Source organism: Neophocaena asiaeorientalis, unplaced genomic scaffold (genome assembly GCF_003031525.2).
Source record: "Neophocaena asiaeorientalis asiaeorientalis breed wild unplaced genomic scaffold, Neophocaena_asiaeorientalis_V1.1 scaffold79, whole genome shotgun sequence".
NCBI lineage: Eukaryota > Metazoa > Chordata > Mammalia > Artiodactyla > Phocoenidae > Neophocaena > Neophocaena asiaeorientalis.
Window position 1 is genome coordinate 5,762,572 of NW_020175402.1, and position 15,465 is coordinate 5,778,036.

The window sequence follows — 15,465 nt, forward strand, 5'->3', positions numbered from 1 at the left end:
CATGATTCTGTATCACTGCAGTTTTTTAAATGATGTGCCTAGACACAGAGTAAAGGACAGAGGTGACAGTAACAATAATTGGGGCAACAGGGTCTCCCTCTCTCAACTGTTCTGCACAATTATTTAGGTTAAAAGATTAAGAAAATCAAGATATATTTCAGTGAAAAAAAAACTAACAAACCCAAACATCTCCAATTCCCAAAAAACAATATTGGAAAAAATCTAGCAGTCACTAGAATTTTTCAAACTGCAGGTTCAACACATTACTGGGTTATCATATCCATTTAGTGGATACCAACAGTTTGTTTTGAATGAAATGCAATTAAACAAAATAAATAGAAAACATTACAATGCATCACCAATAGTAAAAATAAATATTGTTTCATGAAACATCTGTTTCAATTTTAAATATTAATATGTACATATATGTGTATAAGTACTGGATGACAATGGAAAATGCATCTTATAGTGGGATTGTGATCAAAAAAGTTTGAATGCCATTTTACCCAAAGACTTTAAGAAACTGACCAGGGACTTCCCTGGTGGTCCAGTGGTTAAGACTCCGTGCTCCCAATGCATGGGGGCCAGGTTTGACCCCTGATCAGGGAGCTAGATTCCGCATGCCACAACTAAAGATCCCGCACACTGCAACTAAGACCCCGTGCAGCCAAAATAAATATTTTTTAAAAATAAAAAATAAAAAAACTGACCAGTCAAAAAGGAGGGAAATATCCACTTCAAGCTACATATGAAAGAACACTCAAAGTTTTAGTGGTTCTCTAAACTACAGTTTTTTAAAGGCAAGCCTCTGAAAATGAACAAAAAAGGAAAAAGGAACCATCTGGGTAAGAATCAATAGTTTACCATAGTTATTCCAAATAAGCAACAATTTCACCGAATGAGAGGTACCAATACTAAATAAATATTACTAACAGGAGATAAACAGAAATGAGATAAAGCAAAGATTTTCAGTTCATCTAGCTATTAAATACCACACTAATATGACAGATGGTGCATAAGCAAAAGCTCTAGTACTCACTCTCAAGAACACTTATTTTTTAGTGTTATCTAATCACTGCTTCCTAACCTATAGCAAAGTTAAAAACTGATGAAAAGGAAAAACAGATTTGAAAAACTCAGTGAAGTAATAACACACTGATTACTAGGGTATGTTTTTTAATAAGATATGTATGTACTCTTTTGTATCCTAAAATGTTCTCTAAATTCTGAAATATTTCAAGAAAAAGTCATACACACGCATTTTGGATTATGCTGTCAGTAAAGAGAGTGAGATTATCATATTAATATAATCAACCTAGTAGGAAAAAATTAACATCGTTGTGCTAAATTAAAATGCCCTCTTATTTTGAAAAAAGGAGGAACAACAGGTGAATCTGACCTAAATCTTTTTCAACTACTATGGAAACTAAAGAATAAGTTCAATTCCACCTAAGAGCTAATCATTCTAATTTATTCCCATAGTAACAGTGCTGATAGCAACAAACTACCAATTTTCCTAAATTCAGTAACTGCTACATTATTAAATTTCAGGTGAAAGGAAACTATTGAAATTTTAGAAGATAAACTGATTACCAAACCCACATATAAAAGAGAGTTGCTTTTGAAATAAAAATCAAATGTTTAAATCAAAGTAAAGAACATTCTAAATACCAGTAAGTAAATCATCATAGCAAAGCTTACACTTTTCACCTCAATAACAATACTTTTCTGACAGAGAAAAAAAAAATCAAGACAAAAGCTACTATTAAAAATCAGTGCACTTAATTAACATGTCTGAGTTAATAAAGGGGGGTTAATAGTATATAAGAATGAAAATAAGTAGTATCCCTAACCAAGTGTCACTTCTGACTAGAAACAATGGTAGTTTTTTTGTTAACCAGATTCCATGATTCTCAAGTGTATTCAAAAATACTCAGAAAAATAACTTCTTATCACATGTAAGTCCCAGGCTCTTCCATTAAGCTGCACTCAACTGATATAAAATCATCTCCTTCCCTTAGAGATGCAACAAAATTTTTAAATCTGGAAATAATAAAAGTACAAAAAAGTAATAGTAATATGATTAACAATATTCTAAATGATTATTTGCATTTTTATTTAAAAAGGAATTGTTTTATGAAAGTACACCTCCTCTTTTCTAAAGTAAAAATAAAAAGACTAATTTAAATATATTACTCTAAACATGTTAGTCCTAAAGAAATGGATGCACTTAATTTTGTACAAATCTCGAAATGAGACTAGAGGTAAGTCAGAAATTTCAGCTTTAGTCTTCTGTTTTATATTTCAAAGTTGTTAAATTCTGAAATATTTCAAATCTTGAAATGAGACTAGAGATAAGTCAGAAATTTCAGCTTTAGTCTTGTTTTATATTTCAAAGTTGCTAAATTCATATTGGGGACAGTAAGATTTCAGAGTTCAAGACTATTACATAAATTTATTTAATATTCTGCAAATCAGAGAAAGGGAAAAAATTAATGTCAAGGGATAAACATTTCAGTAACATAGAATGCATTTTATTAAATAAACTGCCTTTTCTCCAAATAACTCAAAAGTAATTGACTTCCATATGATAATTTTTTTAAGAGGGAAGGACATGGATATTACTTGCTTTCTTAATATGTGGTTTTTGCCATCTAAGAAACCTAGGTAGTAAAGGGTTTGCAATTTGCCTTCAGCCAGCATTTATAAAAGGACCAGGTAAAACCCCTCTCTAAAGTTCCCAACCAAATGCAGTATTCTTCTATGTTTCAGAGAAATTGGATTTTTTAACTGTTTTAACCTATGAAGGAAGAAATCATTAAACTAGTAGAACTTTGTACAAAAAGGTCATGAACTCTGGAGCTAGAAAAACTAAGTTCAAATCCACCTCTCCTGACAACTAGCTGTGTTACTTTGGGCAAATTGTGTAACTTCTGTGCCTTGGTTTTCTCATTTGTAAATGGAGATAAATATAGTACTTACTTCATAGTGTTGTAAGGATTAAAGCGTTAATACTATATGTAAGCCACTTGGTAATTCCTGGCACAGAGTAAGTGCTACACAAAATGTGCTTTTTTAAAAAAATTACTGCTTTACCACTACAGATTTTTATAGTTCAGTTGTGAAAAAGTTTCCCAAATGAAAATTATTTAATTGTATGTATAAAGAACATGACTTTATTTATATTAATTAAGCTGTGATACAGATTAATGCAAGAACCTTAAACTCAAATAATGAAATCACTGAGTGTTTTGAAAATAGAAAATCATAAAATCTAGTTAAAAAAATCATATGCCGTTGTACTGATAAGAATTGACACCTTTTTAGGATTAAATAAAGCTTATTTTCATTCTAATGTTAAGTCTTTCTTTTTCCCTACACCCTGGTGATGCAGGTTATGTTTAGTCTTATAGTTTAATTCAGATATAAACAAATAAAGTCAAATTCAGAATCTAAGTGTAAATGTCAGCCTTGTATAATGTCACCTAGTTCATATGAACTGTCTACATATGTAATATAACTGTACATAGTAGGTATCCAATAAAAAAATTTGCTGAAAGGAATGTATTACAAAGATTATTACTATTTCCTAACTACTATAAAACTATTTGTTTTTATTTCCTAGGGAATAAAAACAAATTTAACTAGTACAAATATTAACCAAGCTAATAAGTTAAAGTGCATCCAACACAATCTGTAGCAAGATCTTTAAGATATTAAGCGCTGACCGCCTTGGGCTAATCTGTTAATTAACTTACAATAAGTCAGCACTATCTACAGTTCCTCTTCTGGTTTAAAATACTACTACATATTTAAAAGGGGAAAATAGCAAAGATAAATTTTATGAAGCCCATATTTCAAATATCCTTTTTAATATACTATAAATAATAGAGAAAATACCCTATTTCTACATTTAATAATTAGATACCCTAGGACTTAGGTTAATGGGATCAAATAAAAACATCAAGATGATCATGTCACTGCTGTTTGCTGTGTTCTCTGCCAATAAAACATAATAAGGCAGTTTTTGCTTAAGCCATATATTCTGTACGAGAACATGCACCTGTATTTTTAAGTTAATCCGCAGATAGAAAGTCCACATATTTTTCCACTTTACTATAAATATTATAATTCGGCCCCTTGGTATATACCAATTAAATGAATGTATTGGAAAAAAAACTATTCTTAATATCCTTAAATACATTTGGAACTATTTCTATGTTGAACTATATTCTATGTTGAACAATTCTGAACTATTCTTCCTCTATTTAAATCACAAAGAAGTTAAAATATCCTGCTATTATATGCAGAACACAAAAATCTTTTAGACAACTACCAAAAAAGAAGTTCTATGAGACTTTTGTCTGTAAACAAAACAAAAAGAATGAAGTCATGGAATGGCTTAGGCAGATCACAGAAACCATCATACCGCAAGGTACAAATGACCAGGACACTGTAAAAATTTTAAATTTTTAAAACTGCCTTTTCCTTAAAACATATCCTAGGGTTCAAGGATAAAAATTAAAGCATGTAAAACAAAGTACAGTAGCAAGTAAAATGACAAAAAATAACAATCAAAAATAATCAAACAAAAAAACCCTGCAGGCATAATACGCATAAATGTATTTTAAATTGAGCCATCAGGGCTACAAACTAAGACTTTGCCAAACTAAAGCAGAAATTTTTATAGAAAACCGACAGTCATTCCTCTCCTGAGCTTTAAAAACACATACACTATGTTGTCTCTAGTGATATTTTTTCCTTTGGCAGCTAAGCATGAGGTGTAGGCTTTTCAGTAATTAGAAAGTCTTATCACTGTTCTGTACAAACAATAGGACCATGAATACAACTGCTCCAATGAGACCACAGGATGTTCGTTTCACGTAAGAGCTTTTATGCAGAATTTGTATCATAATAGGCCAAAGAGATTTTAGAAGAAAAGAGGGAGAGAAAGAGACTCCCTAAGACTTTTCAACTTCTACTTCTGTACAACAGTTTCTTTCTGGAGTCCCTCTTTGAAGGCAAAATGACTTCAACCTTGAATTTTAAGTTCTGCATCACAGATTTCTTAACCTAAAACGTTTATTCCTACGACATAAATTTATTGAAATGAACCACTAAATACAATAGTGTGCTCTCCAGCCTACAGCTTTGAAAGAACTAAAACCCATTTCTCTAAACACATGAACAGGACTTATTTGTGAATAATGACGTTGGGGAAAACACCACCAATTTAAACCCTGATTTCCGTATTTTGTAAAATAAAGGGATAAGTTTGAACTCTTATGGTTCCCTCCAGCTGTGAACTATAGAAATCAATCTAGATTTAAACAGGCATGCTGAAGAAGTAAAAAGTTCAGAAATGAAAAAGGTTAAAAGAGGGCCTTGCAGCAATCCAAATGTGGGTATGTATGTACAAAAAAAAAAGGGTCCACCAGCCCGGAGGTAAGAAAACATAAGAGTCAGCCCATATTCATTGGGGTTAGTTTTTAAAGATTGGGAAATGATGAGGCCAGGATGAACAGAAGCTAGAGTTTCCAATGTAGGTGCTGGGTTCGAGGAAGTACTAGTAAGGAGCTTTCAAAAGGGCTTCCCTCAGCAGTGAAATAATTCCTGAAAGCCAACCAGAAGGGTCCTTCTCTGTGGCTTCTAGGACTAATACGGCCAAGCTCCAAAGTCCTTTGCTAAAAATAGCTGAAGGGATCAGCCCAATTTTGGAATACACCAAGGTCTATGCTATGTTTGCATATGTATATGCCTCATATAATGAGGGAGACTTTTCTATAACTTATTAGTCAAAAGAAAAGCATATGCTAAAAGCTGTATTTATTCTGTCCACTGAAGTACTAAATTTTAGAGCACAATTTACATGAGAACAGAAACTGATCACACAAAAACATTTGTAATCAAATGCTAGAAATACACCATAAATATTGGAAAGACAAAAATAAAAATTATCCAACTCTGTGTCTCAAAATATACCTCAGATAACAAATTTTGGAAAACAGGACACTAACCCTTATTAAAACTAATCGCTTCATTTTAGAGATGACTAAAAGCCTACAGAGACATTTAAGAAATTTACGAGAAACTGAAGTCTCAAAATGAGAAAAAGATGGTTTCAAGACGGTGAAAACAGTAAAGAAAAAAAGAGTCAGAAGAATATGCTAAGTAATAAAGTAATGTAATGTCTGGTCTATGAAGAAAAACAGAAAACTTGTCAATACAGTAACAATGAAGAAACAACGTATAAGAAGCAAAGATAAAGATACACATGCACACTGAGTTCAACTAAAGAAAATTCGAAATTACTTCGAAATTACTATAATGAACTCTAGCAGAAATTTCTTCAGTAACAGTACACTAAAATTTTTGTCAATAAGGTTAAAAGTCTGGGGCTAATAATCTCCCAAGAAACTCTGTCCTCCAACATAGCAACTGTCCTGTAAGTAAAGCCCATGCAGAAAACAAGAGCTGATCATCCCAGAACATCCGCATTTTTGCCTCAGCTGTGCATATCCATTCTCATGGGACAGAGAACAAGAAAATGACAGAACGTCCTCATGACCTGTCGATTAACAAGATGACACAAGCCCAATCTACCAGCAATTCCGAGTGCTTGCCACCTGTTAGCCTGCTCTAGCGAAAGCCCCCAAAACTGTGCTCCAGCGAAGAACTGGGAACGCCTTTGTTGTTCCCTAACCATGGAAACTACCAGAGTTCAGTCTAACTCAGCGCCTTAAGGAAAACTTCCCCCAGGCCGGGTAAATCTGCCCAGTTCCGGGCTTGGGCAAAGGCCTCCTCTAGCGAAGAAAAGGAGGGAGAACCCCAGGCGAAGCACAAATGTCACCTACTCGTCCCGGGAGGAGTAGGGGTCAAGGATGAAGGAAGTTGGAGAACCAGGACCTAGGACCCCGGAGAGAGACAGGCTCAGTTTCGCAGTGGAGCAGGGTGAGCACAACGAGGAGGTGGGCCGTCCTGCTGGGTGAAAAAACAGCAAGATCCCAGGATCAACGGTCGGGGAAGAAAGGTGCTAAAGTGAGAGTAGGGGCAAAACCGAGGGGCAGTGGCTTAGGGAAGCGCTGAGGCGAAAAGGCAAGAAACCAGGGCTTTTAAAAGGCGGATGAGGCGGAGGAAAAATAGCAAGGCGAGAGGTGAGCGGCGACAAAACAGGCTCAGCTGAGGGGAAAGAGGCGAGGCCGGCTTCGGGGGGAAGGAATGAAATGAGCTCAGGAAGCACTGCAGGGACAAGGGACAGGCAAAGAGAACCCCCACCCACAGGGACCGGGACACAACACTTGACCCGGCCCTCTACAGGCTGTACTCGACCGGCCGCACTCAGAACCTGTCGGCAGCGGAGACTCACCCAAAGGCTGCAGAGGCCCCACAGCAGGACATGGGGACCGGTCCAAACACACAGGAGGACCAAGCGGCTGCAGGAAACGGCGGCGTTAGTGTGACCCGGATGCGCATCCCTAGAAACCGGAAGTTGGCGGCCAGGGTCATCACACAATCCACACCTCGTTCTAACAGAAGCCTTTGGGCGCATGTGTCAGGCCTCACGTGGAGGGGCGGGGAAGCGCCTAGACCCCGCCCACTCGGCCGTCCCGGGAGCCCCGCCCCTAGTTACGGCCCTCCCGGCCCCTCGGTGGTGCTTGGGGCGGGTAGGTTGGTTCACGCGGCGCCTGGGTACCACTGAGGCCCAAGCAGCACCGGTAAAAAAAAAAATACTCAGCACTCATGTTTCAGGAAGGTGTTTTAAGTTGCGTGTAATTCCTGTCTCTCTAAAGCGAAAGTGAAATGTTGGACGTATTTGGTAGATTCAGAAAAACTGTGGGAGGAAGAATCGCTAGGAAATTCTGGAAGGCACTTGGAGGGGAGGCTAGCCCAAGGTGATGGTTTTATTCCGGTATTAGTTTATTCCTAATATTGGATTGAGCTTCCAGTTAACTTCTATTTCGTGCACAATATTTTATGTAATAATTTTATCAGAAACAAGGTTTTTAAATGCTTCGTTAACGTTAAATTACCACCCCAATATGGAAAAGGAGCAGGGTTGAATTAAGGTTTTGTGGGGGCCTGAAGTTTATTCAATTCGGGGGCTCTCTTTAAGTAAACCCACAATTACAAATACAATATTAGGTCTAAAAATGAATCTTTAGTGTTAGCAAAGAAATCACAAGTTTTAAAAATTTCATGAATAACACAAAATCCAGAAAAAATAAACACTATTAGTTGATACACCTCTAAAGTACGTTTTTTTCCTAACTTTTTTGGCTGTATCTTCTTTGATCACCTTTTCCTATGACAATTTACTAAGCAATATCATTTACCGAGATCCTTGACTCCTGTCTCTTACACCATACATCTAAATCATCAGCAAATTCTGCAGGATCTACCTTTAAAATCTGTCCAGATTATGACTATTTACTGCCTCTGTTGGTATAAGCCACAGTTAATGTGTGGCTGTTTGCTGTTTTTATACACTTGCCCTTCCAGGGTCTATTAACACAGCAGCAGTGGGCTCCTGTTAAAACCTTAATCAGATCAGGTCCCTCCTCCAGTGGATTCCTATTTCAAAGTGAAAACCAGAATCCTGCATAAGCCTAGAAGACCCTCAAGACTTGACACCCTCCAGGACAAATAACCTCATCTCCTACTCTTTCCATTAACCCTCTTTTCAAGGCACATTGGCCTCTTTGCTATTCTTCTAACCTGCACATAGACCCAGGGTATTTGTGCTTGCTGATCCCTCTGCCCAGAATGTTCTTCCTCCAGATAACTGCATCTTTCACCCTATCACTTCTTTTACATCTTGGTTCAAATGTCACCCTCTCAATGAGAACTTTCCTAACACTATATTTGAAATTAAAGTATTACCCACAAAAATAAACTCAAAATGGATTGAAGACCTAAATGTAAGGCCAGACACTATAAAACTCTTAGAGGAAATCATAGGCAGAACACTCTGTGACATAAACGATATGGGGACGTATGTATATGTATAGCTGATTCACTTCGTTATACAGCAGAAACTAATACACCATTGTAAAGCAATTATACTCCAATAAAGATGTTTAAAAAATAATTAAAGTATTACCATCCTCCCTGCACTTCCTAGTCCAGTTCCCTCACTTAATTTTTCTGTAATAACATTTTTCCCGTCCAACAATTTGCTAGTGAATTTGGTTTAACATCTTGCCCCCACCCCCATCTCCCTCCCCTTCCTCCCCCCACCAGAATGTGAGCTCCATGAGGGCACGCATGTTTGTCTGTTTTGTTCCCAGATGTATTTCAGTACCAGAACAGAACGTTGCATGTGGAGGGCACCCAATAAATGCTTGTTGACTAAAAGGATCAATTGCTCATTTACTTTGCTTTTGCTTATCCAAAACCATGCAAGCTGAGCCAACAACTCCACCAGGGGGAGCACATGAGTAACCAATGTGGTATCCCCAGAAAAGTTTTTCCTAAAGCATACACATACACATAATTCTAAAACACACCTACAAGAAAGAACACAAATACCTCCCCAGAGCAAAGAATGCTGCACCTCCTATCAATAAAAACCCTCCAATGTCTTCACAGTCCCTTAAGAATAAAATCCAAGCTCTTTACTATGGTCTACAAGGCCCTTCTTGGCCTGCCCTTCCCAACTCTCTGATGTCATTTCCAGCCTCCCTTACCCTCACGTACAGCCATCCTGTTCTCCTTTGTGCTTCTTGTACAAACCAAGCTTTCTTGCCTCAGGGTCTAAGCAAATACCCTTTCTGCTCTCTTGAACACTCCTCTCCAAACGTTCCAATGAATTATTCCTTCTGCTACTTTCAGTTAAATTTCAGTTCTGAAGGCTTCACGCAGGCCCCCCATGACCCCCATCTCCCGTCTAAAGTAGCTCTTCCATCCCCTTCTCATACCTTATCTTTTCTCCATAGTCCCTATCACTATCTGAAATTACCTTGTTTATTTATCGTCTGTCACTAGAAAGTAAGCTCCATGGGGGTCTATATCTCTCTTGTTCACTGCTAAATTCTCAGCACTAGAAGAGTGGTTGGCATATAGTAGGTGCTCAATAAACAAAACAAGTAATTACTAATATTTACTGAAGCTTCACTATGTGTTACGTACCATACACAGTAAATATATAAATGCTCATATTTCTCTTTCAATCATCCCAACAATCTTGGGAAGTATTATGATTATCTCCATTTTAGAGATGAGGAAACTGAGGCAGGGTTATGTTAAGCAACTTGCTCAAGGCCACATAACTGGCAAGAAGCAAACCCATGACTTGAATCCAGGTCTGCAAGACTACAGAGCCCATGATTCCTCTCAAACTATAGGAACAGGGCTTCCCTGGTGGCACAGTGGTTGAGAGTCTGCCTGCCAATGCAGGGGACACGGGTTCATGCCCCCGTCCGGGAAGATCCTGCATGCTGCGAAGCGGCTGGGCCCGTGAGCCATGGCCGCTGAGCCTGCGCGTCCGCAGCCTGTGCTCCGCAACGGGAGAGGCCACAACAGCGAGAGGCCCGCGTACCGCAAAAAAAAAAAAAACTACAGGAAGAGTAAGTATGGATTCATTTATTTACTAGTTTCTTTTCTCTGACTTCAGACAATTGTGCTTGCTGTCATGGTCAGCAAGAGTGGAAATGTTTGTTGGGGTTTTTTTCCTGTCCTACTGCACTACTCCTGGGGACAGATATCAAGAAATATGCTAGGGACTTACCTGGTGGTGCAGTGGTTAAGAATCCACCTGCCAATGCAGGGGACACGGGTTCGAGCCCTGGTCCAGGCACATCCCACGGAGCAACTAAGCCCGTGCACCATAACTACTGAGCCTGCGCTCTAGAGCCAGTGTGACACAACTACTGAGCCCGTGTGCCACAGCTACTGAAGCCCACGCGCCTAGATCCCGTGCTCTGCGACAAGAGAAGCCACCACAATGAGAAGCCCGTGCACCGCAATGAAGAGTAGCCACCTCTCACTGCAACTAGAGAAAGCCCGCACCCAGCGACGAAGACCCAAGGCAGCCAAAAAATAAATTAATTAATTATTTTAAAAAAAGGAATATGCTAAAAATATGGTTTTGCTCAAGCCGAGTTATAACTACTTAGATATTTGCTATATTATTTCTGTAGATTTGAAATATTTCATTCAAGTTTTAACATTCAAATAATCCAAAAGTATTATGGCCATGTCTTTCTAAACAAAAGCCAAAACGTAAATCAAAACACAAGCCTAATTACACTAAAGCTATCTAAAAATAAGTTCTCTAAATTATATATTTCCATTAAAAGCACATAATGAATCACTGTTTTGTAATAGTTATCAACTTAAACTCTCCTGATTGATCTGAGAGGCTAATGGTCTAGCTTTTGTTTCTGTTGACTTCTCTATGGTACTTAAGGCAATATCTTAATATGTACATGAGAGTTGAGCCTCTAAAGCAATTGATAGTTGATGGGATTGTAAAATGGTGCAACTGCTATGGAAAACAGTAGGGCAGTTCCTCAAAAAATTCAAAATCAAACTACCATATGACCAGCAATCCCACTTCTGAATATATAGCCAAAAGAATTGAAAACACAGTCTCAAAATGATATTTGCACACCCATGTTTATAGCAGCACTATTCACGATAGCCAAAAGGTAGAAGCAACCCAAATATCCATTGACAGATAAATGGATAAATAAAATAAGGTATATGCATACTTTATTTTTTAATATACTTTAGAATACAATGCAACCTTAAAAACGAAGGAAATTCTGTCACATGATACAATATGGATGAACCTTTAGGCCATTATGCTAAGTAAAATAAGCTAGTCACAAAAAGACAAATACTGTATGATTCTACTTATCTGAGGTCATACACACCAGTGGCTGAGGAATTCCCTGGTGGTCCAATGGGTAAGACTCCAAGCTCCCAATGCAGGGGGGCCAGGTTCAATCACTGGTTGGGGAAATAGATCCTGCACGCATGCTGCAACTAAAGAGTCCACATGCTGCAACTAAGACCCAGTGCAGCCAAAATAAATAAATAAAAATAAACATTAAAAAAAATAAATATACCAGTGGCTGGAGGGAGAGAACAAAGGGGAATTGTGTAATGGGTAGAGAGTTTCAATTCTGTAAGATAAAAAGACTTAGGAGACCTGTTTCACAAAAATGTCAATATACTTAACACTACTGTTAAGTGTACACTGAACTGTACACTTAAAATGGTAAAGGTGGTAAATTTTATGATATGCTTTTACCACAATAATTACTTAGCTCTTAAAAAGAAATCTATAGCAATCTAGTCATTGATATAATAAAGATGTGGGTCACTTTATGCCTACTCGGCCCTGCATGAACATTATCATAGTCTTTTTCACAGTTTTGTCGAAATTTAAACCAGTAAGAAGGCTTTGGAGTAGAATAAATTCACATTTTCAAGATGTGCAATAAGCATTGCTGTTTTTTTTTCTTTTTTGAATTCTATTTTATTTATTTTTTTATACAGCAGGATCTTATGAGTCATCCATTTTATACACATCAGTGTATACATGTCAATCCTAATCTCCCAATTCATCACACCACCTCCCCCACCGCCACTTTTTCCCCTTGGTGTCCATACGTTTGTTCTCTACATCTGTGTCTCAATTTCTGTCCTGCAAACTGGTTCATCTGTACCATTTTTTCAGATTCCACATATATGTGTTAACATACGATATTTGTTTTTCTCTTTCAGACTTACTTCATTCTGTATGACAGTCTCTAGGTCCATCAACGTCTCTACAAATGACCCAATTTCGTTCCTTTTATGGCTGAATAAGATTCCATTGTATATATGTACCACATCTTCTGTATCCATTCGTCTGCAGATGGGCATTTAGTTTGTTTCCATGACCTGGCTATTGTAAATAGTGCTGCAATAAACATTGGGGTGTATGTGTCTTTTTGAATTATGGTTTTCTCTGGGTATATGCCCAGTAGTAGGATTGCTGGGTCATATGGTAATTCTACTTTTAGTTTCTTAAGGAACCTCCATACTGTTCTCCATAGTGGCTGTATCCATTTACATTCCCACCAACAGTGCAAGAGAGTTCCCTTATCTCCACACCCTCTCCAGCATTTGTTGTTTGTAGATTTTCTGATGATGCCCATTGTAACTGGTGTGAGGTGATACCTCACTGTAGTTTTGATTTGTATTTCTCTAATAATTAGAGATGTTGAGCAGCTTTTCATGTGCTTCTTGGCCATCTGTATGTCTTCTTTGGAAAAATATCTATTTAGGTCTTCTGCCCATTTTGGATTGGGTTGTTTGTTTTTTTAATATTGAGCTGCATGAGCTGTTTATATGTTCTGGAGATAAAACCTTTGTCTGTTGATTCATTTGCAAATATTTTCTCCCATCCTGAGGGTTGTCTTTTCATCTTGTTAGTAGTTTCCTTTGCTGTGCAAAAGCTTTTAAGTTTCATTAGGAGTAGTTTTGATTTGTATTTCTCTAATAATTAGAGATGTTGAGCAGCTTTTCATGTGCTTCTTGGCCATCTGTATGTCTTCTTTGGAAAAATATCTATTTAGGTCTTCTGCCCATTTTGGATTGGGTTGTTTGTTTTTTTAATATTGAGCTGCATGAGCTGTTTATATGTTCTGGAGATAAAACCTTTGTCTGTTGATTCATTTGCAAATATTTTCTCCCATCCTGAGGGTTGTCTTTTCATCTTGTTAGTAGTTTCCTTTGCTGTGCAAAAGCTTTTAAGTTTCATTAGGTCCCATTTGTTTATTTTTGTTTTTATTTCCATGTCTCTAGGAGGTGGATCAAAAAAGATCTTGCTGTGATTTATGTCAAAGAGTGTTCTTCCTGTGTTTTCCTCTAAGAGTTTTATAGTGTCCAGTCTTATATTTAGGGCTCTAATCCATTTTGAGTTTATTTTTGTGTATGCTGTTAGGGAGTGTTCTAATTTCATTCTTTTACATGCAGCTGCCCAGTTTTCCCAGCACCACTTATTGAAGAGACTGTCTTGTCTCCCTTGTATATCCTTGCCACTTTGTCATAGATTAGTTGACCATAGGTGTGTGGGTTTATCTCTGGGCTTTCTTTCCTGTTCCATTGATCTATATATCAGTTTATGTGCCAGTACAACATTGTCTTGACTACTGTAGCTTTGTAGTATAGTCTGAAGTCAGGGAGTCCGATTCCTCCAACTCTGTTTTTTTCCCTCAAGACTGCTTTGGCTGTTTGGGGTCTTTTTTGTTTCCATACAAATTTTAAGATTTTTTGTTCTAGTTCTGTAAAAAATGTCATTGGTAATTTGATAGGGATTGCATTGAATCTGTAGATTGCTTTGGGTAGTATAGTCATTTTCACAATATTGATTCTTCCAATCCAAGAACATGGTATATTTCTCCATCTGTTTGTATCATCTTTAATTTCTTTCATCAGTGTCTTGTAGTTTTCTGCATACAGGTCTTTTGTCTCCTTAGGTAATTTTATTCCTAGGTATTTTATTCTTTTTGCTACAGTGGTAAATGGGAGTGCTTCCTTAATTTCTCTTTCAGACGTTTTATCATTAGTGTATAGGAATGCAAGAGATTTCTGTGCATTAATTTTGTATCCTGCAACTTTACCAAATTCGTTGATTAGCTCTAGTAGTTTTCTGGTGGCATCTTTAGGATTCTCTATGTAAAGTATCATGTCATCTGAAAACAGTGACAGTTTTACTTCTTCTTTTCCAATTTGTATTCCTTTTTTTTTTTTTCTTCTCTGATTGCCGTGGCTAGGACTTTCAAAACTATGTTGAATAATAGTGGCAAGAGTGGACGTCCTTGTCTTGTCCCTGATCTTAGAGGAAATGCTTTCAGTTTTTCACCATTGTGAATGTTGTTAGCTGTGGGTTTGTTGTATATGGCCTTTATTATGTTGAGGTAGGTTCCCTCTGTGCCCACTTTCTGGAGAGTTTTTATCATATTTATTTTTGTTTTTATTTCCATGTCTCTAGGAGGTGGATCAAAAAAGATCTTGCTGTGATTTATGTCAAAGAGTGTTCTTCCTGTGTTTTCCTCTAAGAGTTTTATAGTGTCCAGTCTTATATTTAGGGCTCTAATCCATTTTGAGTTTATTTTTGTGTATGCTGTTAGGGAGTGTTCTAATTTCATTCTTTTACATGCAGCTGCCCAGTTTTCCCAGCACCACTTATTGAAGAGACTGTCTTGTCTCCCTTGTATATCCTTGCCACTTTGTCATAGATTAGTTGACCATAGGTGTGTGGGTTTATCTCTGGGCTTTCTTTCCTGTTCCATTGATCTATATATCAGTTTATGTGCCAGTACAACATTGTCTTGACTACTGTAGCTTTGTAGTATAGTCTGAAGTCAGGGAGTCCGATTCCTCCAACTCTGTTTTTTTCCCTCAAGACTGCTTTGGCTGTTTGGGGTCTTTTTTGTTTCCATACAAATTTTAAGATTTTTTGTTCTAGTT

General features: G+C 37.3%; 1 protein-coding gene across 15 annotated transcripts in view; it reads right to left on the reverse strand.

The window, feature by feature from the left end:
- EYA3 (EYA transcriptional coactivator and phosphatase 3) overlaps positions 1 to 15,465 on the reverse strand; it is a 142,743-nt gene that overhangs the window by 96,368 nt on the left and 30,910 nt on the right. For 2 of the 15 annotated variants that reach the window (XM_024766917.1, XM_024766914.1), the window contains exon 3: positions 7,367 to 7,475. The exons of 12 other annotated variants lie outside the window; for them this stretch is intronic. The gene's annotated coding sequence lies outside the window, so the exon portion shown is untranslated. Of the gene's footprint in view, positions 1 to 7,366; positions 7,476 to 11,876; positions 11,901 to 15,465 lie in introns of those variants that run through there. One more of the 15 variants, XM_024766926.1, reaches the window with a different exon arrangement.